Source organism: Mesocricetus auratus, unplaced genomic scaffold (assembly GCF_017639785.1).
Source record: "Mesocricetus auratus isolate SY011 unplaced genomic scaffold, BCM_Maur_2.0 Super-Scaffold_100014, whole genome shotgun sequence".
Lineage (NCBI taxonomy): Eukaryota > Metazoa > Chordata > Mammalia > Rodentia > Cricetidae > Mesocricetus > Mesocricetus auratus.
In genome coordinates this window covers 18,769,578-18,793,576 of record NW_024429197.1, presented here as the reverse complement: position 1 = coordinate 18,793,576, position 23,999 = coordinate 18,769,578, and the positions used below count along the sequence as shown (strand labels likewise).

At 45.6% G+C, this 23,999-nt stretch overlaps 1 long non-coding RNA gene across 1 annotated transcript; it reads right to left on the bottom strand.

Annotated features, from left to right (window-relative positions):
* Positions 1-6,371: 6,371 nt before the first annotated feature.
* Positions 6,372-19,972, bottom strand: LOC121144107. Its single transcript, XR_005881424.1, has 5 exons — positions 19,886-19,972; positions 18,197-18,431; positions 15,812-15,997; positions 7,189-7,256; positions 6,372-6,843 (listed from the first exon to the last, which is right to left on the bottom strand). It is a non-coding gene; the product is annotated as an uncharacterized LOC121144107 (long non-coding RNA).
* Between the last annotated feature and the right edge of the window lie 4,027 nt (positions 19,973-23,999).

The window sequence follows — 23,999 nt, the reverse complement described above, 5'->3', positions numbered from 1 at the left end:
GACAGGACTCCACCCCTCCTGTGCTCACAGAGAATCTGACTTTTTCTTTGGGATCCTGTGATGGCAGCTGTACACCCACCAACCAAAGATTTAACCCAAACAGACAGGAGGGCTCAGCCTCTTCTTGGGGACCAGCATTTAAGCTCCAGACACATTCCCTCCTACTCTCCATCCTCCCATCTGATCCATCTATTTTGGGGAAGGAAAATATACTTACATCATCATGTATCCTTCCCCCAGTATGGTTTGGGGTATAAAAATCTTTTTCGTATGGGCCAGCAAGGTGGCTCAGCTGGTAGAACACCTGTGGCCAAGTCTGATGACCTGAGTTCGATCCCCAGGACTCAAGACAGTAGGGAAAAAAAAGAATTGACTCTCTTGAGTTCTCTGATCTCCACATGTGTGCTGTGACGTGAACACATATGCTCTTAAAATAATAAAGTTGCGAAACAATTTATTCAAATCCTATGATGCTCAATGTCAAACTTGTTAAATAAAACCAAAATAAGGTCAGTGAGATGGCTCAGTAGAGAAAGGCACTTGCCACCAAGCCCGATGGCCTGAACTGGATCTCAGGGACCCAGGAGGTAAAAGGAGAGGGCAAGTTCCTGCAAGTTGCCCTCTGACCTGCACAAACATGTGGCATGTGTGTATACCCATGCTTAAACACACACTAAATAAGCAAAAGTGTAAAAAACAAGGCATAACTGCTTATCTTCAAATTTCTTTTAAATTAAAAAAACAACAACAACTAACCTTTAGTTTTCAATACTAAATATCTCCTCAGGACGCTGTTCTGGGGTGTGTGCGGACCAAGACTTCCACACATAAGCCTTGAGAGAACATTGTCGATATAAACTACAGCAGCAAAGTAAAACCTTCAATCACCAGACGCCTTGGGCTTGCTGCGGAATCTCTTTTGCTTTTCTGCTAGGCTCCTTCAGTGGCCAGTCGGGTCTATGTACCGTCATCCTATATGTGACAGTTTAAATATAAAATGTCTCCCACAGCCCCGTGCATCGAATTCCTGGTCCCTGAGTAGTGGCCCTACTTTGGAGGCTCTGGAAACTTTAGAGGGTAGCGCTTAGCCAGATGAAGGACACACTAGGGGCATGTCTTCGTGTGTTGCTCGTTGTCCTGGATGCTGCTCCCTCTCCCTTGGCACACATATGTGCGTGTGGGAGACAAGGGGGAAGAGGGAAAGGAGAAGGGAGAGAAGAATGGGGATTTGTCAAGGAGATACGGAAACGAAGTTATAAAAAATATTCGATTATAACATCCCCAAAATAAAACGAATTTATGTTAGCCCACACTGATATAAATAAATATGGGGGAAAATAGCACAGAGATACATTTTACACACAGAAGAATCCTAAATAATTCATGTAGCTCTTCCTATCTCAAGAGTATGGGGCATAGCTTCCTAGCCCTCAGCATGGACTGTGCCCAGTGACCTCATTCAAAGAGAACCATGTAGAAAGGAGAGTTGACAAATGCCACTTCATCCAGGTGACAAACAGTGGTAAGTCACATTGCCTGTGGGCCATTGAAATGATGGGGTGAAGTGGCACCTTACCCCTGGGTCTTCTGCTCTGAAATCCATATGCATAGTCCAAAGATGAGCGAGGCATCAGGAGCCCTGGAGAAGAGGCGTCTACAAAACTCCTCATCACTCTTATTATTTCTGTTTCTTATTGCTAAAACCAAATATCCAACAGGAAGCAGTTTCAGAAAGGAAGAGGTGTTTTTCAGCTCAGACTGTGAGGGATTCAGTCTATGGTTTTGGGAGGCATGGTGGCAGTGTAGGGAAAAGGGACCAGTCAAAGAAACACACCCTGAGCAGAGCCAAAGAAACACACTTTGGCCCTGCAACCAGAACCAAAGAAATGTACCCTGACCCTAAAACCAGTGCCAAAGGAACACACTTTGTCCCTGGAATCAGAGTCAGTGAAAGAAATGTACCCTGGCCCTAAAATTGGAGCCAAAAGGCTAAAAAGGACCAGAGAAAGAAACACACTTTGGCCCTGAAACCAGAGCCAAATCTGACCCTAATCCTGTGTAAAAAAGTAACCAATCCCGGAGCAGAGCTCTAGCCAATCTGAGCTCAGCACTGAAATTGGACCAATCCCTACTCTGGAAAAACTTCCCCAACCCCAGGAATCCCTATATAAACCCTGTGTATGTTCAGCTTGGCTGGTCCAGCTGTCTTCCAATAAACACCTTTGGATGAGCTTCGGGTGAAGATCTTCTTTTGCGGCGGCGACAGAACAGAGGCGACCCTGGGCAGAGCAGAGCAGAGCAGAGCGAGCAGCGCTGTAACACTTGCCTGGGAAACCTTCCTTGGCAGAGCGGAGTTGTTACACTCTGCTCCCGGCACCCTGCTCTCCGCTCTCGGCTCTCCAGGAACAGAGCTGAACTGTAGCAACTTCGCCCGAGAAACCTCCTGCGGAGCAAAACTGCTACACTAGGCGAACATCCCCAGCTGGAAGACCCTGTCCTGCAGGAGCGGAGCTGACACACCGGAGAAGCCTTTCTCTGAGGCAAGGCTGTAAGCTGCCAAGCTTACTGCAACCTGTGGTGGTCCTTGGCTCCCGAGCTCCAGGATACCTTTCTACCTGAGCTGTGTAACACTCAGTATCCTTGGCTCCCGAGCTCCAGGATACCTGACCCACTCCTGTTCCTGTTCCTGTCCTGACCCATCCCGACGAAACGCTTACAGGCAGGAGGATGAGGCAGCCCGTCACTTTGTGTCCATAGTCAATAAGCAGAGAGAAGAAATCATTTCTCCTTTTTATTCAGCCCAGACTCCAACCTAGGGGATGGTGCCACCCACTTTTAGGGTAGGTCTTCTAGCCTCAGTTAACCTAATCTAGAAAATCTCTCATATACAATCCCCAGAAGTTTCAGTTATTCAAGACCCTGTGAAATGAACCCTCAATGTTGAACCAGTTCTCAAAACTGTCAAGATCACCCCAAAACAAAGATGCCCAAGGAACTGTCTCAGACAAAAGGAGACTAAAGGAGACATGATGACCAAATCCTAGTGGGATACTAGAACAGAAAGGAGACATTAGGTAAAACTATGGAAATGTACATAGAAGGTGTGTGATAATACGACAGAAATCGCTCTCTAAAGGTATCCTTCTAACTTAAAGTTTTAATGATGGGTAAAGTGGCTACTGAGTCTATGGGAAATCTCCAGACCATTTTCCATTTTTTTCTGTAAATCTAAAACTATTCTAAAATAAAAAGGATTAATTCTTTAAAAAGCTCACTTAGCAGTATTTTAAAATGTGTGCATTTTATTGGATAAAAATAATACCTCAATTTTTTAAAATGAAAAGGAAAAAAACCCCATAGAACTGGAGAGATTTTTCTCAACGTAGTTAGCAACTGGTAAAGATAGAATAGACTGAATCGTGCCCATGCTCCACCCCACCCCAATTCATGCATTGAAGCCATATCCCTGATGCAACTATATTTGGGAATAGAGCTTTAGGACATAATTAAGGCTACACAGGTTACAGGAGGTCAGAGGATGAGGCCCCAAGTCTAAAGGATTGGGGACCTTATGAGAAGGTGATTTCTCCTCTCTCTCTCTCTCTCTCTCTCTCTCTCTCTCTCTCTCTCTCTCTCTCTCTCTCTCTCTCCTCTCCTCTCCTCTCCTCTCCTCTCCTCTTTCTCTCTAGCAAGCAAGAGAAAGCCATGTGAGGATAAAGCATTCATTTGCAAGCCAGAGATCCAGCCGCCTAGCAAACCCCACTGTGCTGGACCTTGACTTTTAAGTGTTCAGAACTGTGAGAAAATTAATTCTTACTACTTAAGTCGCCCAGCATGCAGTGTGCATTTCATTACAGAAGCCTGAGCAGATTAACACTGCAGCTTTAAAAAGAACAATGCTGTAATTCATTGAGCACTGTGCCCGGAGACCTGTTTGCACGGCTTTGTAGACTGTTAATCCTCACAACCACCACTGTAGACACTTGGGATCCATTACCTCCAACCTGCAGGAGAACCTCGAGGTTGAAAAAGGAAATTCACCTGCCTGGGCCCCACAGCTGACAAGAGCCCATGCGGGTCTCCCACTCTTTATCATTCGGTATGAAAGTCCCAATGCTTTCAGCCCAACCTACCTGTGGGAAGCAGGGACTTATGCTACAGCACCACAGGGACAGATCATCTGCCCAGATTTCTACAAGTCTTCTGGGTGGATGTTTCTCTCTTTGATCCCCCTGTATTAATTTATTCACTCTCTTCTTCTTCTTATCACTATGAGCCATGGGTATTTATTTTAGAGTCAAAAACTCTTCATTTTCATTCCAGTTGCTCCAGTTTGGGCTCTCCTGAGTGGCTCTTAGACACTTTGACATCCTACCACCGCCGTGGTGTTTTTTTAACATTTGTTGTGGGGGAGTGGAGAACAGTTATTTAACACTCTTCATTTTCCTATTACTCATTACTTATTTTGTATTACTTTTTCACTTACTACTTATTATTTTATTAATAATAATAGAATTACTATTATTATACTCTTTATTGCTCTGGGGTCCTATTATATATTTTCTTTGCAAGCACATGTGTGCGGTGGGGACCATGGACCCATGTGTGGGTGCAGAGGCCAGGGGATGTCTGGTATCCTGCTCTAGAGCTCTAGTTCCTTGAGACACAGTCTCTCACTAAACCTGGAGTTGCTGCTTTTATCAGCTGCGGTAGCCAGCAAATCTGCAGAAATCCTTCCATCTCCCCTGCCCCTCCTAACACTGCAGGATTATAGGCTATCCCTGGCTTTATATATGGATGCTGGGATCTTCATGCTTGCACAGCAAGCACTCTTATCCGTGGAGCCATCCCCAGCCCCATATCATGTATTTTCTATTGTGGTCTTAAAATCAGCCATTTCTCCTAAGATTCCTGGTTCTTTTTAATAGAGAGTGGTCTTAGAATCCACGGCCCGGCATGCAGTGTGGTCATTGCTATGCATGTGTCCCAGCTTCTAGGCCTTCCCAGCTGACAGAGACAAAAATGTGCATGTGTCTCTGATAATCTATGACTGTATCATGTGTATTTTTATACGTTAGTCGTCTGATGTTGAGCTACACATGGGTTCACACGTCTCCAGTTCTGACCTGTTTCCACAAGGATCTCCAGGCCCTCTCCCTATTTGTTTCTAACTTCTCACTCCACTTGCTCCCCTCCCTGTCACTGCCTCCATCCATTTTCCCAGCTGCCCCATCCCAGCACACACACTTAGCCTGTAAGCTCACTGGCCCAGACCCTGTGGGAAACAACTTTACCAGCTGCAGTACCACTCTTATTTCCAGCTTTTTAACCTTCCCTTCTACAAACTCGCCTCATTTCTAAAATTATTGAGAACAGGCTCTTTCTCCCCCCACCCCGTTTCCATGGGGTTCTTTCATGCACTTGTAATATATTTAGATTGCTCTGTGGCATCCCATCTCCATCTTCCAAGATTTTTTTCTTAATTTGAGTAGATCAAGCCACACTCTATGCTGTAAAGTTCTGAGATCACTCAGGACATTTCTGCTTCACCTGCTCAGCCTTTCCCCCAGACGGCTGCAACCACTTGTCCCTTCACCCTTGTCATAGCTTTGCTCTTTCGAGACTGCCATGGACTTAGGATCATGGTATCTCTGTCTCTTTGCAGTTCTTGTCATTAGCAATACACAGCTAAAATTCATTCAACCAGGCATGGTGGCACATGCCCATAACCGCAGCACTCAGGAGGCGGGAGGGGAAGTTTGGAACCAAACCTTGCTACACACAAACAGGCTGGGCCAGCGGGAGCAGGAGGCCGCTGATGAGGTGGCCCCAAGAGAGAAAGCACAGTCACCACCAGGCTGGCAACCTGAGCCTCAGTTCCTGAGATCCACAGAGTAGGAGAGAGTCAGCTGTCACAAATCGTCCTCTGGCCACACACAGCATGTGGTGTACACGATTACACTAGCACACTGAACAAATATACAAACAAACCAAAGTTTAAAGTAGGGCTGGTAAGATGACTCATTACTACCCAGTTTGATGACATGAGTGAAGCCCCAGGAACCCGCATGGGGAGAAGGGACTCTTACAGACTGGCCTTTGACCTCCACACAGGTGCCCACACACACTCACACAGATGCCACATACAGGCAGTCATACAAATACACAAATGTAAAAACTATTTCTGGTTAAAGAGTTTTAAATAACAAATGTGCTTCTAAAATCCTCTCATGCCTTGGTAGCTCTACTCTTTTCATTGCTAAATAATATTCCACTCCAGCACTGAACCACCATGAATTCACCTTCTGAAGGACACTTGGCTTTTCCAGTTTGGTTGGTTGTAAATAAAGCTGCCCCAGGTGTTTGTGGGAAGGTTTTATTGTAGGGACTGCAGCCAGGGGTGTGATTATGAACCCTTGGCAAGGCTACAGTCAGCTCTGTGAGTCCTCCAAAGAGCATCTCCTGCCTGTCTCTGCAAGTTCCCATTGCCTGGATCCTCACCAGCAGAGAGAACTGCCCTTGTATTTACTTATTGTTTAATTTGCCCATTCCCATAGGTGTGCATATTCCTAATGTTGTGTCATTGTTCCCATCTGCAGTCCTTTAGTGACAGAGGATGGCCAAGAAGCAGATTTTCACATGCTTTTTGCCAGGAATCCCTCATAGAGGAGATGTTGCTGTGAAATCATGTTGTTGGTTGCATCTGATTATCCTAAGAGCTCTTTCTTGGGCCAGCAAGGAGGTTCAGCAGGTGAAGAAGCCCACTGCCAAGTCCCACTGTCAGAGTTCCATCCTTGGGACTCACATGGTGGAAAGAGAGAATTGACACCAGCAAGTTGTCCTCTGAAATATATATTTATGAACAATGTAAATGTAAAAAGAATTAAAGAGTAATTATTATTTTAGATACTAGACTTTCATTAGGTGAGTATTAAAAATATTTTCCCCACAGCAGTGCTTTTTACAGAGAGGAGGTTATTAATGCTAATAAAATTCAACTTATCAGTTTTTTATTTCACGGATCATGTTTTTGGGGTGTTATATCTAAAAAATCATCACCAAGCCAAGGTCACAGGTTCCTCTCTCATAAGTTTGGTTTTGATAGATAAATGCTTGTGTGTTATGGTTTAGTTGTCCCCCACCTCCCCCAAAAAGGTAAGTCCTACTTCCCCATGAATATGAATTTACCTTTAAACAGGGCCTTTGCAGGGCCGATCAAGTTAAGATCAAGGTGTCCTCAGTCAATGTGGCTGTCCCTGGGGACAGAGATCAGAGTGAGGTATCTGCAAGCCAGGGGCCACCAAGAGCTTAAGCCTTAGCCAAAGGTACATTCTTCCTGAGTAGGTGTCCTCAGGAAGAGTCATCCCCTGTAGTCAAATCCCTGACAAACAGCAACTTGAGGAATGGTTTGCTTTGGTTCACAGTCTGAGAGGACTGTCCACCACAGTGCACAGGCGGGAGGCAGAACCAGGAATCGGTGGGTCACATTCCATCCGTAGTCAGGAAGTGGAGAGTGGTGGATGCTGGTCCTCAGCCCACTTTCCATTATTCAACCTGGGATGGTGCTGCCCACAGTTAAGTGGTTTTTCTCTTACCATCAAACCTGTCTGGAAGTGTCTTGATAGGCACATGGTAATTCCAGATCCCATCAAAGACTGACCATCAATCACACCTGCTAATGTTTTGGAATTCTGGCCTCCAGGAATGGAAGAACAAATGTTGCTTGTGCTACAATTCCAGCACCTTGTGGGATTTGTGCACGCATGGCCTCCACCCCAGCAGAATATGGAACATTCCTCTCACTGCTGGGCTTCCTTTGCCCTGTGTATGGTGGCTAGCTTTGGTTATTAGTGTGGCTAGATTGAGAGATGCCTATTAAATTGGTAAAGCAATTGTGAGGGTGATCGCAGAGGTTAGTGTGTGAGCCAGGAAACTGTGTAGGGAGTGACCTGCCCTGAACATGAATGGCAGGCACAGGGTAAGGACTTGAGCGGAACAACCACAAAAGCAGAAAGGGCTGGAGAGATGGTTCAGCCGTTATGAGCACTTGCTGCCCTTACAGAGGACTCCAGTTTGGATCCCAGCACCCACATCAGGCAGCTTACAATTGCCTGTAATTCCAGTTCCAGGGGATCCAACACCTTCTTCTGGACTCCATGGGTACCTGTGTGCTTTCTCTCTCCTCCCTCCCTCCCCCCCTTCCTTCCCCTCCTTCTCCCCCTCTCTCTCCTTCGTCTCTTCCTCCCTTCATCCCTCTCTCCCTCTCCTTCTCTCTCTCTCTCACACCCACACACACACATGCACTTACATATAGTTTTTTTTAAAAAATAAGTAAATCTAAAAATCAAGAAGAAAGAAGAACAAATCTAGCTCCCAGGCATATGATCCCCTTTCAGATTTTGCTGCGGTTGTCAGCTGCAGGCAGTAGGTTCCGGGTTCTTCAGCCTTTGAGCATGACTGACTTCAATAGTTCACTAGGAAACTTCCGGGCCGTCAGCTTCACACCGAGTCTTCATCATTGGCTTCTCTCACTTCCAGCCTTTTACATTGGCAGCTACCAGATGCCCTGGGGCTGGTGCCTCCTTGGCTGGCTATTCACTATACTTGAGACAACATATCACAGCCACCCGCACATACATGCCGTTTGTTTTCTTTCTCCATCCCTGGAAGGGACCGTGGTTCTGGTTTCTATCACCACGGCTAAGCCTATTCTAGGCCATCTTATGAGCATGGTTGTGGAGCACATGCTGTGTTTTTAACAAGCTCCTTTCACACCACACGACATTTCCACATTGTCAGACATGACTGTAGTTCCCTCTATCCACTGCTGGGTAGTCAGTTTTATTAACATATTACAATCTGTTTATCCACTCCCTTATCCATGGACCACTGGGTTGCTTCCAGTTTGGGACTATTATGAATAAAGTCACTTTGAATATTCTCTTACAAATGAGGCATGTGTTTAAATGAAGACACAATTGTGAACATATGGTTAAATGCACAGTAGAATTGCCAGATCATGGAAAATGTATATGTTTAACTTCACATGAAATCCTCAAACTCTTTTTCCAAAATGGCAAAACATTGATGGTCTCGCACCCCCACCGGCTTTAGTTGTATACCCACAGTTCCATGTGAGCCCACCATGCTCCAGCGGACAGCTCTCAGTCCATGGTCATACACGTGGCCCTGGTTACTCTCAGTGAGTCATAAACAAGCTGTGGGAGAGAGATTGTGAGGAGGAGGTAGGGTGGATGGGGTGGTTGGTAGGTGGGCATGAGAGCCAACAGCATGTCTTGAGAACATTGTCTAATAAGAAACTTAATTACTAAAGAAAAAATTACACCAGGTCTCTTTGGGGTTCCATTTCTTCACTTTCAATCTATGCCTGTCCTCAAAGGTAAACAGAGTTTCTGGTAGAGAACAGTTTGGATATGGATTGCCTCCTAAGGTCCACATGTTAAAGCTTGGTCCTTAGCTTAGCACTATTGGTAGGTGGTAGAGCTCACAGGAGGCAAGGCCAGGAGGAAGGAAGTTAAATCATTAGGAATGTCCTTATCTTAGTTAGGGTTTCTATTGCTGTGAAGAGACACCATGGCCACAGAACTCTTAGAAAGGAAAGACATTTAATTGGGGTGGCATAAATTTTCAGAGCTTTAGTCCATTATCATGGTGGGACATGCTGGTGTGCAGGTGCCAGAGAGGGAGCCGAGATTTCTGCAACAAGAAGTGGTCTGAGACATGGGGTACTACTTGAGCATGTATGAGACCTCAAAGCCCGCCTCCATAGTGACACACTTCCTCCAACAAAGTCACACCTACTTCAACAAAGCCACACCTCCTAATAGTGCCACTCCCACTGAGCTTATAGCAGCCAATTACATTCACTTCCACAGTTGTTGCAGGAGACAGTAGGGCACTGGCCTTTTCTTACTCTTTGCTTCTCAGTCACCAGAAGGTTAAACAGGTTCCAACTAGTTCTTCCACCATGGGGTTATGCTTCATCACAGATGCAAAGGTAATGGAACTAAATGATTGTGGACTAACCCCCTCCCTCCAAACCATGAGCAATGCAGACCTTCCCTCTTAATTAACTATTTGCTGTAGCAATGGAAAGCTGACAGACACAGGAACATATAGTGAGTCTTTTTAAAAAATCTGTTCATTTTCTATGCACATATTGATTGGAAGATTTAATACATTTGTGTTTAAAGTAATATTGATTAGAAATGACTGGTTGTTATTTTGTTTTCTGATTGTTTTGTAGGTATTTGTTCTTTTCTTTCTCTCATCTGAGCTGCTGTGCTTTGGTTTCTTATTTCTCATCTCTTGTGCACCTTCTATAGGTTTCTGTTGGGTGGTAACCATGGGGCTTACACAAACATCTTGTTTTAGAGTGACTTCTACTACTGTGATTGCACAAGGATCTATAATTTCAGTCTTCAACATGTTCTCTGTTTTTTGTTACTGTTTATACCTTTTCATACTGTGTAGCCCTTAACAACTTATCACAGATATCACTATTTTAATGGTTTTGTCTTTTTATTATCCTAAAGGTATATATGGTATAAATACTAGTGTATTCTAGGCTGGAGTGCCTGCTTATACTTGCCAGTGAGTTTTCTACTTTTGTATGTTTTCACGCCAGGAATTGGCTCCTTTTAATTTAGCTTGGAGAACTCCCTTTGCATTTCTTACAGCAGGCTTGGCAGTGATGCATTCCCCTAGCTTAGGTTTACCTGGTAAAGTCCTCATCTCCCCTTCCTTTCCGACAGATTGCTTTGCTGGGCATAACATCCACTACTGGTGGTCGCTTTTTCTTCCAGGACTTTGAACGTATCAGCCTCCCATTCCCTGGCCTAAAATTATAGGACATTTTGTGAATGTTGATGTCATCCTTGAGCAAGGCCTGCGAATTTCTTCTAGGCAATGCTTAGGTTTTAGTCTGTGTGCTCCAGCATATTTTGCCTTTATATATACTGCCTTGCCTTTCATACATCTGAAATATCTTGCTGCCTCATGATTTTCACATGGTGTTTCTATTTTGTATAGATTTTTAGGTTGCTGGGGTTTTCTTTTGATATTTTTTGTATGCATATGTGTGCCTGGATGCATGTATGTACACCACATTTGTGCAGTTGCCCATGGAGGCCAGAAGGCAGGATCAGATGCCCTGGAAACTGGGGTTACAGGCAGGAAACTGGAGTTACAGGCAAGTGTGAGTCTCCAGATGTGGTCATTGGGAATTGAACCTGGGTTTCAATTCAACGAATGTTCTTAACATCTAAACCATCTTTCCAATCCCTTCCTTCAGCATTTTAATGATGGGTGTCATCTGGCTGCAATTGTTTATGGTGGATAATATCTCTGGCTGCTTTTCATATGTTCTGTCTACTCGTGTTTTTCAGTTTAACTTTGATTAGCCTTTGTATGTGTATCTTTAGATTTATCTAAATATTGGCTATGTGTTCAGCTTTGTGGATCTGTTGCCTGGTTTGTGTTTTCAAGGTTGTGATTTTTTGTCTTGTTTTGTTGCTAACTTGTTGTTTAATCAAATTTTAGCACTGAAAGATGGATCAGTCAGTAAAGTGTCTGCCATGCAAGCGTTAGGACCCCAGTTTAGAATCCCACATAAAGCAACACATCTGCACCCCTACTGCAGGAGGGCAATAGAGGCAGAGACAGGCAGATTCCTGGAGCTCATTGGCCAGGTAGTCTAGGCCAACTGGTGATGGCCAAGTTCAGAGACTTTATTGTAAATAATAAGAATATTAATAATAAGGTGGTGAGCGACTGAGAAAGACACCAACATTGACCTCTGACTTCCATACATATTCATACCATTCACACGAACACACACATACAAAATAATACTTAACTAAGTATTTACCATGTGTTCCTGACCAGTTCTCCTGCGTTCTCTATTAAGAACCCCAGTGTTCTTCGGCACTCATACCTGGGGCCATCTCTCACAGATCACTCTGGCCCCCTGAGCTGTTTCCAGCCCTCCCCTCCAAACTCCATTTGAAGTTTCATTTCTATAGCTCTGTCTTCTGGTTCATTGATCTTAGCTCCTTCTTTTTCCCATCTACCATGACATTTTCTAATGATTTTTTTCTCTTCCTTTTCAGATTTTTTTCAGTTCTAGAATTTTCTTTCGATTCTTCTTTTAAGTTATTAATAACTCTTTTCTCAAGCTCCCCATCTTTTCACACATTAAATACACCTATTCCTATAGATTTGTTATACTTAGCAAAGTTATCTTAATGTTCCTGGTCCTGGAACATTCAGGATATTATATAACAAACATCTTGAACTGGAAGGCTCACAGGAACTTCCAATGCCTTGTTCCAGGCTAGCTGGCCCCTCCCTTCTCTGGGATTACAGATGCACACCATTGCGTCTGGTGCTTGCCTTTCTTCCTTCCTTCCTTCCTTTTCTTCCTTCCTTCCTTTCTTTTCTTCCTTCCTTCCTTTCTCTCTTCCTTCCTTTCTTCCTTCTTTCCTTTCTTTTCTTCCTTTCTTTCTTCCTTTCCCTCTCTCTTTTTTCTTTCTTTCTCTCTTTCTTTCTCTCTCTCTCTCTCTCTTTCTTTCTTTTTTTGACATTGATTCCAGGGATCAAATTTGGATTATCAGGCTTGTATGTCAGATGTTCTTATCCACTGAGTCATCTCACCAGCTTGTCACTATCCTGGAACTCGTTCTGTAGACCAGGCTGGCTCAAGCTCACAGAGATCTGCTTTCCTCTGCCTCCCAAGTGCTGGGATTAAGGTGTGCACCACCACTGCCCAGCTTACATTTTTTATCTTTTCATATGTCTCACAACTTTAAAAATATATATCATATATTTTGCTATCTTTATCTGAACAATATTGAATTTTGTTCTAAGAGGCACTTTCGGCCTTCACAGAGATTAATATTAGGTACTGTGAAAGCAAGCCTATTTTATGTTTTCCTTTAAAAATTTTTTTTACATTTTTTTAAATACTGAGACAACCATCCAAGATGGTCTTGCTCTCTCCTACTTCCTTTCCCCAAATAATCACTCACTGATGGAGTTACTGCCACCATCATCACCATATTCAGAACTTTAAGTAAATGAACTAATATCACATGTACTTTTTGTTGTTTAGATTCCTTCAATCAGCAAAATTTTCATGATATTCTCTTATATTCTAGCATCCTCTTAACTGTTGGATAGAATTCTGCTCTACTAACAGAACATCTTGGTCACTCTTTTACCTGGTGATGAACATTTGTTCCTTGCCTGGGGATGTTACAAATAAAGACACTGTATGTGTGCATGTACACGCCTTTGGAGACACACATTTTCAGTCCTCCTGAGCACAGTGGCCAGGCTGAATGGTGTGTGAGTTCCCTTTATCAGTCTCAAAGAACTACTTCTTCATTTCACTCATTTTTTCTTTGTATTTTCTATTTTTCATTTTATGGATTTCCACTCTTTTTACTTCTTTCCTCCTTACTTTGGCCTCCAGTCACCTTTGTTTTCTAGTGCCAGGCAATTAGCAACAACCTCAGCTAAGATCTGGGTCTCCCTCCAGGGATGCTGCCACAGCTCCGTGTCTGTGAAGGAGGTGCAAGGGTTGCCGCTGACAGCAAGAAAAGAGGGCTGTGTGGAGTGACTGTCCAACCACAAGGAGGTGGCAGCTCTGGGGGATGGCCAACACACACAGGCACACGCCCACAAACACTCTCACACACAGTGTGGAAAAACCCAGACGTACAGTTTCTGTGAAAGATTAGTTACCTAAGTCAAGGCATTGGCAAAACCCAAAACCCTTCCACCACGCCATTCTTGGTCACCACTGCCTCTGGTCTTCCAACTGGCTTCATAATTCCTGTTTGTTTTTGTGACCATTTTTCTACTTAAGTGTGCATTGTTAGACAATATAGTCCATTGTTACCAAGACAAATGTCATAGAGACTCCCCACTATTTTTTTAAGATTTATTTTCTAGCATCTAGACCAGTGGTTCTCAACCTGTGGCTTCCAACCCCTCAAGTGTCTAATGACCTTTCTTTTCCTACCCAGTTGCATATCAGATATTTATATTACAGTATATAGCAGTAGCAAAATTGCAGCTATGTAGTAGCAACAAGAACAATTTTATAGTTGGGAGTCACCACAGCATGAGGAACTGTATTAAAGGGTCACAGCATTAGGAAGGTTGAGAACCACTGCTCTAGATCAACTCTCAGGTTAAACTCAGATTTTGATGAGAAAGAGAAAAGTGAATTTGTTTTGTTTTGTTTTGTTTTTTTGAGACAGGGTTTCTCTGTGTAGCTTTGTAGACCAGGCTGTCCTTGAACTCACAGAGATCCGCCTGCCTCTGCCTCCGGAGTGCTGGGATTAAAGGCATGCACCACCATCGTCCAGCTGAGGAAAGCAGGTTTATCATTATCATTATTATTACATACTACATTATTATTAATGGTATTTATGGATAACTGACATACACTGTCCCAGTGAGCCCCACGGGTCTGCCTGTCTCTGCCTCCCCAGTGCTGTGATTACAAGCACTTAGCCCCTCTTATTTTATACACAGTTTCTGGGGATCAAACTTGGCTCCTCAAGCTAGCAAATCAAGCCCTTTACCAACTGAGCCAGCTCCCGTCTTTATACACTTTGTCTGTGTGCAGAGTTCCCAATAAAAATGTGGGTGTTTTCTAAGTACATCCATCTATAAAGTACTACACATGGTGGCCGCTGGTACCGCGTTGCCTGGAACTCTCTGGAGGAGAGGAACCGCTCTCAACCGCTCTCAGGCTTTCTTTACCGCGTAGGAGCAGACACTTGTCTTGTAAAGCGTGCACGGAGCTGATATTGACTAACAATAGAACAAGGACCAGTTTAGCTAGAGCTTTGTATCTGCGGACACTCACACCCACCTGAGATCACTTCTTAGCTGTCCATACACTTTTTATTTTGTAATCTGCAAGGTACTAATGTGCACACCCTTGAGAAAAGCCACTGTATTGTTCCCGTAAGTGAAATCAGACATTGACTGTGCCGGAGTCTGGAGTGCTCGGGGTCTGCAGCTGTCTTCCCTCTTTCACTCTGAGAAATATTATGAAATTGAGAAGTGCTATCTTTGATAGTGTCTCCTGGGAGCTGAGCACGTGACGAACAGGCTTCCGCCGTGGAAGAGATGGGTGAGGAGGTTAAGTAAATTTTCTTTGTGTAGTTCCCATTAAACTTCAATCAGAGTTACAGAAAGAAATTTCCTCCAGGCGGCTGCGAATACAGGTATTGGTTTGACTTTAATAAAAGTCATAACTGATCTCTCTGAGGTCTCGGGTGGGATGAGCTCAGCAGAATTCAGGTAGGTCCTTGAGAGGAAAAGCGTCCACTTAAACATCGCATTATCCTAATCATCCCATTCCAGAGCCACCGTCCCATTATTTTAAAGGTCTTCATTTGCAAATTGTGGTATTTGAAAGTTTTCCTTTTACATTATTGCAGAAAGCCCATGGACCATTCTGTGGGTCCCACACCTATTTACGGACTGGCTTTTCTTCTAGGCCACTGGAAGATAGAAGGCTCGGTGGGTAATCCTGTCAACCCTGTGCCTTCGCATCACCGCTTGGGTTAAATCGCTTGTTTAAAGTGACACCTGGGTGGGTGGCAGGACTGACGTCAATGAGATTTGGTAAGAAAGACAAAAATTCCAGGACTTCTGAGGACACCCGTGGTCAGCCAGAGAACAGGGAAACAGCATCCCAAGCTCTAGAGTCTCACCCATTCCATCTTAAAAGACAGAGACAGACTCTGCAAGCCTGCTTGGCTCTTACCATGTGTTTTATACTGTCCTGACAAGAGACCCACAGTCTAGTAAGAGAGGCACGTATGAACAGTGAGAATCGGTGAGATGACATCCAGTTGCTTGGCCAGTAGGCTGGGTGATGGTTGGGGTTGGGCATACTAGTGCAGGCAGGATGGCCAAAGACTCTTTCAGAAGGTGACTTGCGAGTTGACAACTAATGGGAGAGAAGGCCACAGCTGTTCATGTATTTAGAGGTGGGAGGATAATGCCTCTATCACTATCTATCTATCTATCTATCTATCTATCTATCTATAATTTATCTCTATTACTTTCTACCTTATTTTTTGAAATGAGATCTCTCAGACCCTAGAGCTCACTAATGAAGACAGGGAGAGGGGACAACAGGTGCCAATTGCTTAAAGGACAAACTGATAGTCCCAGAGCATCTAGAATGAGGAAAGGTCCATGTGTGGTGTCTTCAGAAAGATGGACAGGGCACAGTGCTGTGGAGCTGGAGGGCTATGACATAGCTTCAGATGTTACTGCATGAGTGAAATCTTTTTCTTTAATATTTAAATAACTATTTTTTAGGATCATGCCTGGTTTTCTGTCTGGAATTCTCAAACACTCTTGTGGTTATGATGGGAAAAACAAAATGGTTTTGGATCCTGGGGTCTTTGGGGAAGAAAGGTCCTCTCTAAGCTCCCCTTGTGAAGTGGGGATGGCCACACTCAATTTTCTGAGTCGCTGAGTGCATGAACTGTCAGTGACATGCTCTGACATTCACTAGGCACTTGATTATTTTCGCAGAATCTTAATCTAAGTGACCCCTGGGCCTGCTGCTCTTAGGGCAGTCTTCTTCCCAGTGAAAGATCATTGCTGAAAATGGGGTCAGGCCAGCAGTAATGCAGCAAAAAAATCCCAAGCCATTAACAACAGATCCCAGGCAGGTGGCCTTGGTGAAAACCGGGGCAGGCACTCAGCCCTGGCTGTGGCTTTGCCAGTCACTCACAGAGTGGTCCCGAGAAACTAAGCCTTGGTGTCCAAATCTAAAAAACACAGGAACTCGCATCACCATGACCTAGCTTTGAGCCCAGCTTTGAACCCACCATCGCAAGCTTTACAGCAATCCCATGATGCCTAATGATGTCAGCCATGAGGGCTATGCTCCCTGGGAACCATTCATCTTGGAGACCTCTCCCACTTTGCTCTTCAACCAGAGAGATGGAAGCAAAACCACCTTACTTCCTGGGAGCTGAGGAGGAATCAGACTGGCTCCCAGAAACCCTTGCGGGGTGAAAGAATTCATCTAAGAACTTCTTTGGCATGTTTTATAACTTACACTGCTGTCAGATTCAAAATGTCCTAAGGGCCTTGGCTTACTACCCCAAAGGGAAACTCTCAGGTCCTCTCCTTTGTACTGGCCACCCAGGGTTTTCATCTGTAGTCACCATCCCTGGGTGCAAGGCAGAAAAGATGCAGGAGCCACTCTGGGTGCAGACAAGAGCCGAGGGGAGAGGACAGACCCCAACAGGCTGAGGTATGGCGAGGAGAGGACCAGGGAGAGGTCCTGGCGATAGTCTGGAAACTGTGGGAAGTTGGAGCAGCTCCAGTACAAGGCTCACAGATCAATGTATTTGAACCTCTACAGAGTCCTGAACTTAAAGGGACAAATGCACTCAGGCTGAGTGTTGTAATTTTAAAAAATGGCACTCAGAGAGAGAGAGACACCATGTGACAGAGCTTGGGTGGGGGGGGGTTTTATTGGGGGAAAGTGACAGGGAAAAGGGGAGAGGAGAGACCAGCCTCTGGAGACAGGAGCAGAAGAGAAGAGAGAGAGACAGAGACAGAGGCAGAGAAGCAGACACAGGGAGAGAAACAGAAATGAGAGACAGAGAGAGAGAGAAACACACACAGAGAAACAGAGAGAGAGAGAGAGAGAGAGGGAGGGAGGGAGACAGAGAGACAGAGACAGAGACAGAGAAGCAGACACAAGGAGAGAAACAGAGAAATGAGAGAGAGAAACAGAGAGAGAGAGAGAGAGAGAGAGAGAGAGAGAGAGAGAGAGAGAGAGAGAGAGAGAGGAGGGAGAGAGGGAGAAAGGGAGAAATGGGAGGTGGGCAGGGCCCTTTTAAAAGGGAATGTTGTGAATGTGCACAGGGAGTGCTCTTGGTGGCTGCAGCTGAGGACATATCCTGTCAGATCCCCAAGAGTAGCCAGTACAGATGCTTGAATGCTAACATTCCTCCTGTTTGTTTATTATAAAAAGGTGAGGAGTTAGAAAAGTATAGCAGGTGAGGTGGGGACGAGGTCCCCGTGTTCTCAAGACTGCTTCATACTGACCTAAGTGGCATCATTCCCTACCTATTCTGAGCTGGGGTCATAGGCATGGACACCACCCCAGGCTTTTTACCTGGACTCTGGAGAAACCAAACCTGGGCCCTTGTGTCTGCGGGACAACTGCTTCAGAGGCTGTACCATCTTCCCGGCCTTCGGCTTGTCACATCTTCCTGGCTTGGATGTGAGGCTGTTTCTAGAAGTTCTGATGGTGAAGGCAGTGTTGGGGGCGGTGGTAATGAAGGATTTGGGGGTCTCTCCATCAGGGAAGCTGGCCTCACATAGTCTCTGTTCAGGCAGTCAGAGCAGTCCTTTGAAGTAATAAAAGCAATGGTAAAAGCCCATTAAGGAAGAACTAGCTCCTTTTGATCAAGAGAATGAAATCCCGGGGTCTGGGTGGAGACCTCACATTCTGAGCTACCCAAACATAAACAAATGCAACCATTTCAGTTGCTCAAATACCTGCAAGGGAGGAACCCTCCCACCTCAGAAAGGTGGGTTTACCTTAAGCCAGGCTAAAGAGATAGGTAGAATAATGATCCCTTTAATAAGAATATATTTTTCCTTCTCAGAATTCCCACCCTTTAGCATATTTCCTAGGAGCTGAGAGGTTTGGCAAGGTTTGCCCAGAAACAGGGACCTATTTCTTTTATCTTCTCTTTTGTGTTTTTCTTTCTTAAGCAGGCTGGAGCCTAAGTCTACTTTTTGTGCTACTTTGGGCTCCTCTAAAGCTTCTCTCTCACTACATAGCTGATGTCTGCCGCGCATGACTGACCTCCATGCCACTTAAAGGGCCTGGCTTTTTCCCTTCTGTTATGACATGCGGTGCACGGGATCTTGGCAGATCCCACGGTGGGTGAGGGACAGTTTTATTGGGGGAAGGGAAGGGAATAGGAAAAGGGAGGGGGGAGAGAAGACAGACAGACAGACAGACAGACACCTGCCTCCTCAGAGAAATAGCAGAAAGAGCAGTAGTAGGCAGAGCCCATCTCTTAAAGGAACCTCCGCCGCATTCCTAGAGCCAGGGTGCTGCTTGTCATGCGCAGAAGGGTGACACACTGTGCCAGTTTCCAGAGAGGTAGGGCCAAGGTGTGCCTGGATGATAACACCTCCTCCCCTCCATCCTCCTCCCCCAGGCAGCCTCCAAGATTTAGAGCTTGCCTGCTTTGGAGCATTTAAACACTAATAAAATTGTCCTCTTTGAATAAATGTTGACTTTGTGTGGCTTTCAGACATTTCCTGCCTTTTAATTCTTTAACCAGAAGAGAAAAGGACCCTTCGTGTACCCTAGAGGCTACATAAATAGGATTGCTCAAGTCCCATTTAGAGGAAAAAAGGAGTGATGAATGCTGCCGGCTATAAACCTCAGTCCACCAGCCAAGACTCTAGCAGGAGGCTCTCTTACAACCCTCAACGCCAACTTCACCTCCTCCTCTTTACTCTCAAGTCCAGAACCCCAGGAATGATGGGGTTAATTGGAAGAAGAAAAAGCAAGCCCATAGAGGAGCCCTGTTTAGAAGTACAATTTGTATTGATTAGGAAAAATCATTGGTTCAAATCCCCAAACCCTTTTAAGGACTTCGAATCCAGGCCATGCTGAAAGGTGTGCGCAGTTTCCAGCTGATGGTAACTGCTAGCCCATTCTTCTTTTATGAAGTCTTTTGGCCCAGTGCGGAGGTTTGAAGGGGTAGTACCTGCAAGTCCAGCTCTGCCCTGCCCTGCCCTGCCCAGCCCTGCTCCTGTCTCTCCTTCCTTCCATACTGACCCAACGCCAAGCTTCTGGCTCCAGGAGAAGCTGGGACAGAGCCCAGTCTGGCCTTCAGTTCCCAGCTTTTGCCAGATAGACTGTAGGCGTGCTGGACAGAGCACATGTAAGAATCAGACGTTGCTTGTCTGACATCACAATAAGGCTGAACTTGAACTGGATATCTGGTGCTTCCACTTGCCAGGCCGGGCTGCCCAATACTCCACCCACCCCTTTCCCATGACTCTCTGCCCCATGGCATCCCAGGCATACACAGTCACTTGAGTAAGAATTTTTTCCTCTCTCCTGTGTATCCATGGTTTGAGTTGCCCAGAATTTGTAGGAGTGGAGCGGGTGCACGTAGGGACTGACAGCTTCTCATCTGAAATCCTTGGACGCACCACATGGTTGAAGCGTTTTATCCCACCTTAACCCTCAGAAATAGATATCCTTAGTCTGATTCATCAGAGAGCTGTCCTCTATCTCAAATGCACTGTCACCTCAGGTGGTATGACAGATTCCAATCCTTGTCTGTGGATCCCAGGAAGTGAGTGGATGCAGTTCTGGAAAGCTCCCTCTCAGAGCCTGTTTCCTCTGTAAATCAAGGGGCGGTTACAGGTCTAGCCTCGCCGGGAGGATTCAGTGAGACAGCATGCTAATGTCACCACCTTAGGACCTGGTACTTGTTCAGAACTTGAAATACATGGGTGTGTCCACTTCTCGAAAGTCCAAGGCCTTCTGGAACCTAAGGCAGGGCAGTGTGGCCTAGGGGCTTTTGTTTGGCTAAAATAGTGGCTTTGGGGATTCAACTGAAGACCCCGAAATCTTTGCTGCTCTTCACTGACTCCAGGAGGCCGAGGTACATCATCTCTAAGCACCAGCTTTGGTGTCTATAAAATGAAGGATAATTGTGCCTTACTGTGTGGAGTGATGAGTTGATGGTTCAAAGGGGCTTTAAAGTTCCAAGGCCAGATGAGACTGTTCATGTAACTGCCTGCATACATCCAAACTGTGTGAACCTCATCTGAGGTTCTGGGCAGCCAGGCCTTGTCCTCAGAGGCGGTCAGTGTTCCTTGGGTTCCCACTCAGGTTTTAGTGGACACTCCCTCTCCCTACCTGTGTGTAATCCTTTCCTTGCCTCTACTCTGACTGGTTACCTGGTTCAACTTCTTTCCAAAGCCTGAATGCAGCTCTTCCCAACCTAGGTGCTGGCCTTTCTCCAAAGAATGAGCCAAGTTCTAAGTCCTGGCACCCTCACCAGCCTACTCAGCTTGGGCCGTGCTGCCTGGGGCCCCAAGACAGCACCCCTGAATAGTTGGATTCTTCACTGTCTCTCCCAGCCCCCTAGAGAAGCCTATGATGTGTGCGGTTTACAAATAGGGTTGATAAAATTTCTGTCCTAAGACACATCTCTGAGGCTTCTAGTACTTCCAGCTGTTACAGTAACTAAACATCTGGTTACTAAAGAAATGGCTGGAAGCAAGGGATACAAATCCCAAGGACCTCCCAGGTCACCTAGCATGATTAGAAGTGTTAAATTAAAAATGACAGGGAACCTGGGATGTAGGTGGGAAGCCCAGCTAGGAAAAGTGGGTGTCTTTTTGGCACAAGTGTCTAGAGGAAGCCTAAGGTCTGAGACAATGGTGCCCCGGGACTGTCTTGGTCACTTTGGAATCTCTGCTGCCCTTCTCCAAAGGATGGGCCAGCATCTTCACATGGCAGGTCCTCAGTAAACATTTAATTGTAAGTGAATGGAAAGACAGGTGAAAGTAAAGGTGGGGGCAGGGATAGATGGATAAGTGGGTGGAGAGATGATCTCATGGGAGGGGGTGGGTGGAGAGATGGACCAGTGGGTGAAGAGATGTACTCATGGGTAAGTGGGTGGAAAGATGAATCAGTCAAGGATGGATGGACGGATGTTATCTTACATTCAGTCATAACACAGCACTTTAGCAGAAAAAGTGAAGATGACATTAGAGAAGGAATCCAGGAACAAGAGTTGTGAGGAAGAGGAGAACAGTCCATTTGAGCCCTGTGCATGCCTTGTGGGAAGGAGGTAGATGCAAGGATTTGTACCTGGAATCAAAACCACAGAAAAGAGACAGAGTATGCCTGTGCCATCAAGCTCTCAGATGGCATCTGTCTAGACACTACCTCTACTCCACTCTCCTCCATTTTACAAGGTCAAGAAGCCTTGATGTATCTTGACTCTTTTCTCAGAATGAACATGCAGAGTGTCATTCAGTCCCATCAATGACGTTGGAAAGGCGTCTACCTAGAACAGTGGTTCTCAACCTTTCTAAAGCTGTGACCCTTTAAAGTTCCTCATGTTGTGGTGAACCCAACTATAAAATTATTTTTGCTGATACTTCATAACTGTAATTTTGCTACTGTTATGAATCATAACGTAAATATTTTTGGAGATAGAGGTTTGCCAAAGGGGTCGAGGCCTACAGGTTAAGAATCACTGATCTAGATGCACGCCATCAACAGCTCTCATCAAGATAGACCATTCCAGGAGTCACTGACTCCTGTTCCCTTCCCACCCACAATGCCCTTCCCCACATAGCAACCAGAGTCCTCAGATTATCCCACATCCCGTCGCCCACCACTCACAGTAGAAAAGGTCTTCCCAGCAGCCCACACGGTCCCATACAGCCTGGCCATAGTCTCTCATACCCCATCTCCCTCACACTATTCCTTTCCTGCTCCTCTGGCCTTCTCTGACACACTAACTCTTCCTCAAATATGTAACTACATCTTGTTTCTACCCAGCTTCCTAGCCAACCTTTCTAGCATAGGGTCTGGCTGGCCCTGAAGCCAACTGGAGAAGAAAGGTCTGCCTCACCACGATGACAGTTGTTTCTGGCTAACAGTATCCTGACCCTTAAGCGGGCTCCTCTACTGGATAGGCCTATCTAGAATATTCTTGGGTTCTTGCCAAAAGAGAAAAGAAGGTAAGCAGAGAGGAAGAAAAGGAAGGAGGAAGAGAAGAAGGGAAAAGGAAGAGAGGAAGGAATGAAAGGAGGGAGAGAAGGGGAGGAAAGGAAGATAAGAGGGAGGAAGGTAAGAGAGGGATAGAAGAGGAGGAAGGAGGGAGGCAGGGAGGCAGGGAGGAGGAAGGAAGGAGGCAGGGAGGCAGGAGTGAAAACCGATGGCCCATCTTCTGGATTAAAGGGCCTGATAAGACGTGTGTGGCTGCTCATGTTGTACTTTGTACAAGGACACAAGAAAGCGAAAGGGATTGGCATCCAGCCCAATCCTTGCTGGCCAGACTTCCCAAAAGTCAATCGTCCTTCCAGGGAAGAGTGCCATCTTCTCATCCACACACTCCCGTGGGGCAGGATTGGCTGCTGGAGGAGCTCACACAGGTAAGGACTAGCTGACTGGCAAGCAGTGGATAGTCAAGCCGGGAGCCCAGAAGGCAGGTCCCATCACAGTAGTCCTAATCCTAGAACCCATCCATTCTGGGTGGGCCTAGCAGCAGGTGGGCACCAGGCATATGGAAGTGAAGAAGACTCCTGCCTCTTCCTGACCCCCAACAATATGTTGGCTTCCAATTCATCTGAGGTGGCCTAAAACTCACTCAGAATAAATAAAAACTGAAGATCCATGCATGCACAGAGATATACCCCCACCATACCTACCCCATCTCTACCCATGAAATCAAGCGTTCCTAGTGGTTCAAGAGTGTCATTTGTTTGTTTGCTTATTTATTTTGGTTTCTCGAGATAGGGTCTCCTGTGGTCCAAACTGGATCAAATTCACTACAAATGCAGCTGAACTCCAGCCCCTCCTGAGTGCTGAGACCACTAGCAGGGACCACCAGGCATCACTCCCTGCGTCTTGAAGAGTCCTCCAGTGCAGACGGATCTGAAGCATTTTAGAAGCACTCAAAGTGTGCACCTGCTGAGCGGCAGCTGTGCTGAGGCTGGAGACACTGCAAGCCGTAGTGAAAGCTTCAGAAATCCATGCCAGATGATGGCCCCAACTCGAAGGACTCTGCTTAACCCCAAACACCAGGAATATCTAAAACTTCCTTTCCCTTTCCTGCCTCCACACCACTAAATCCTGTACCCGCCCTTTTCTCTCTCGGGGAAGCAAGAGATGCCTAGGCCTCTGCCTTCTCCTCCCA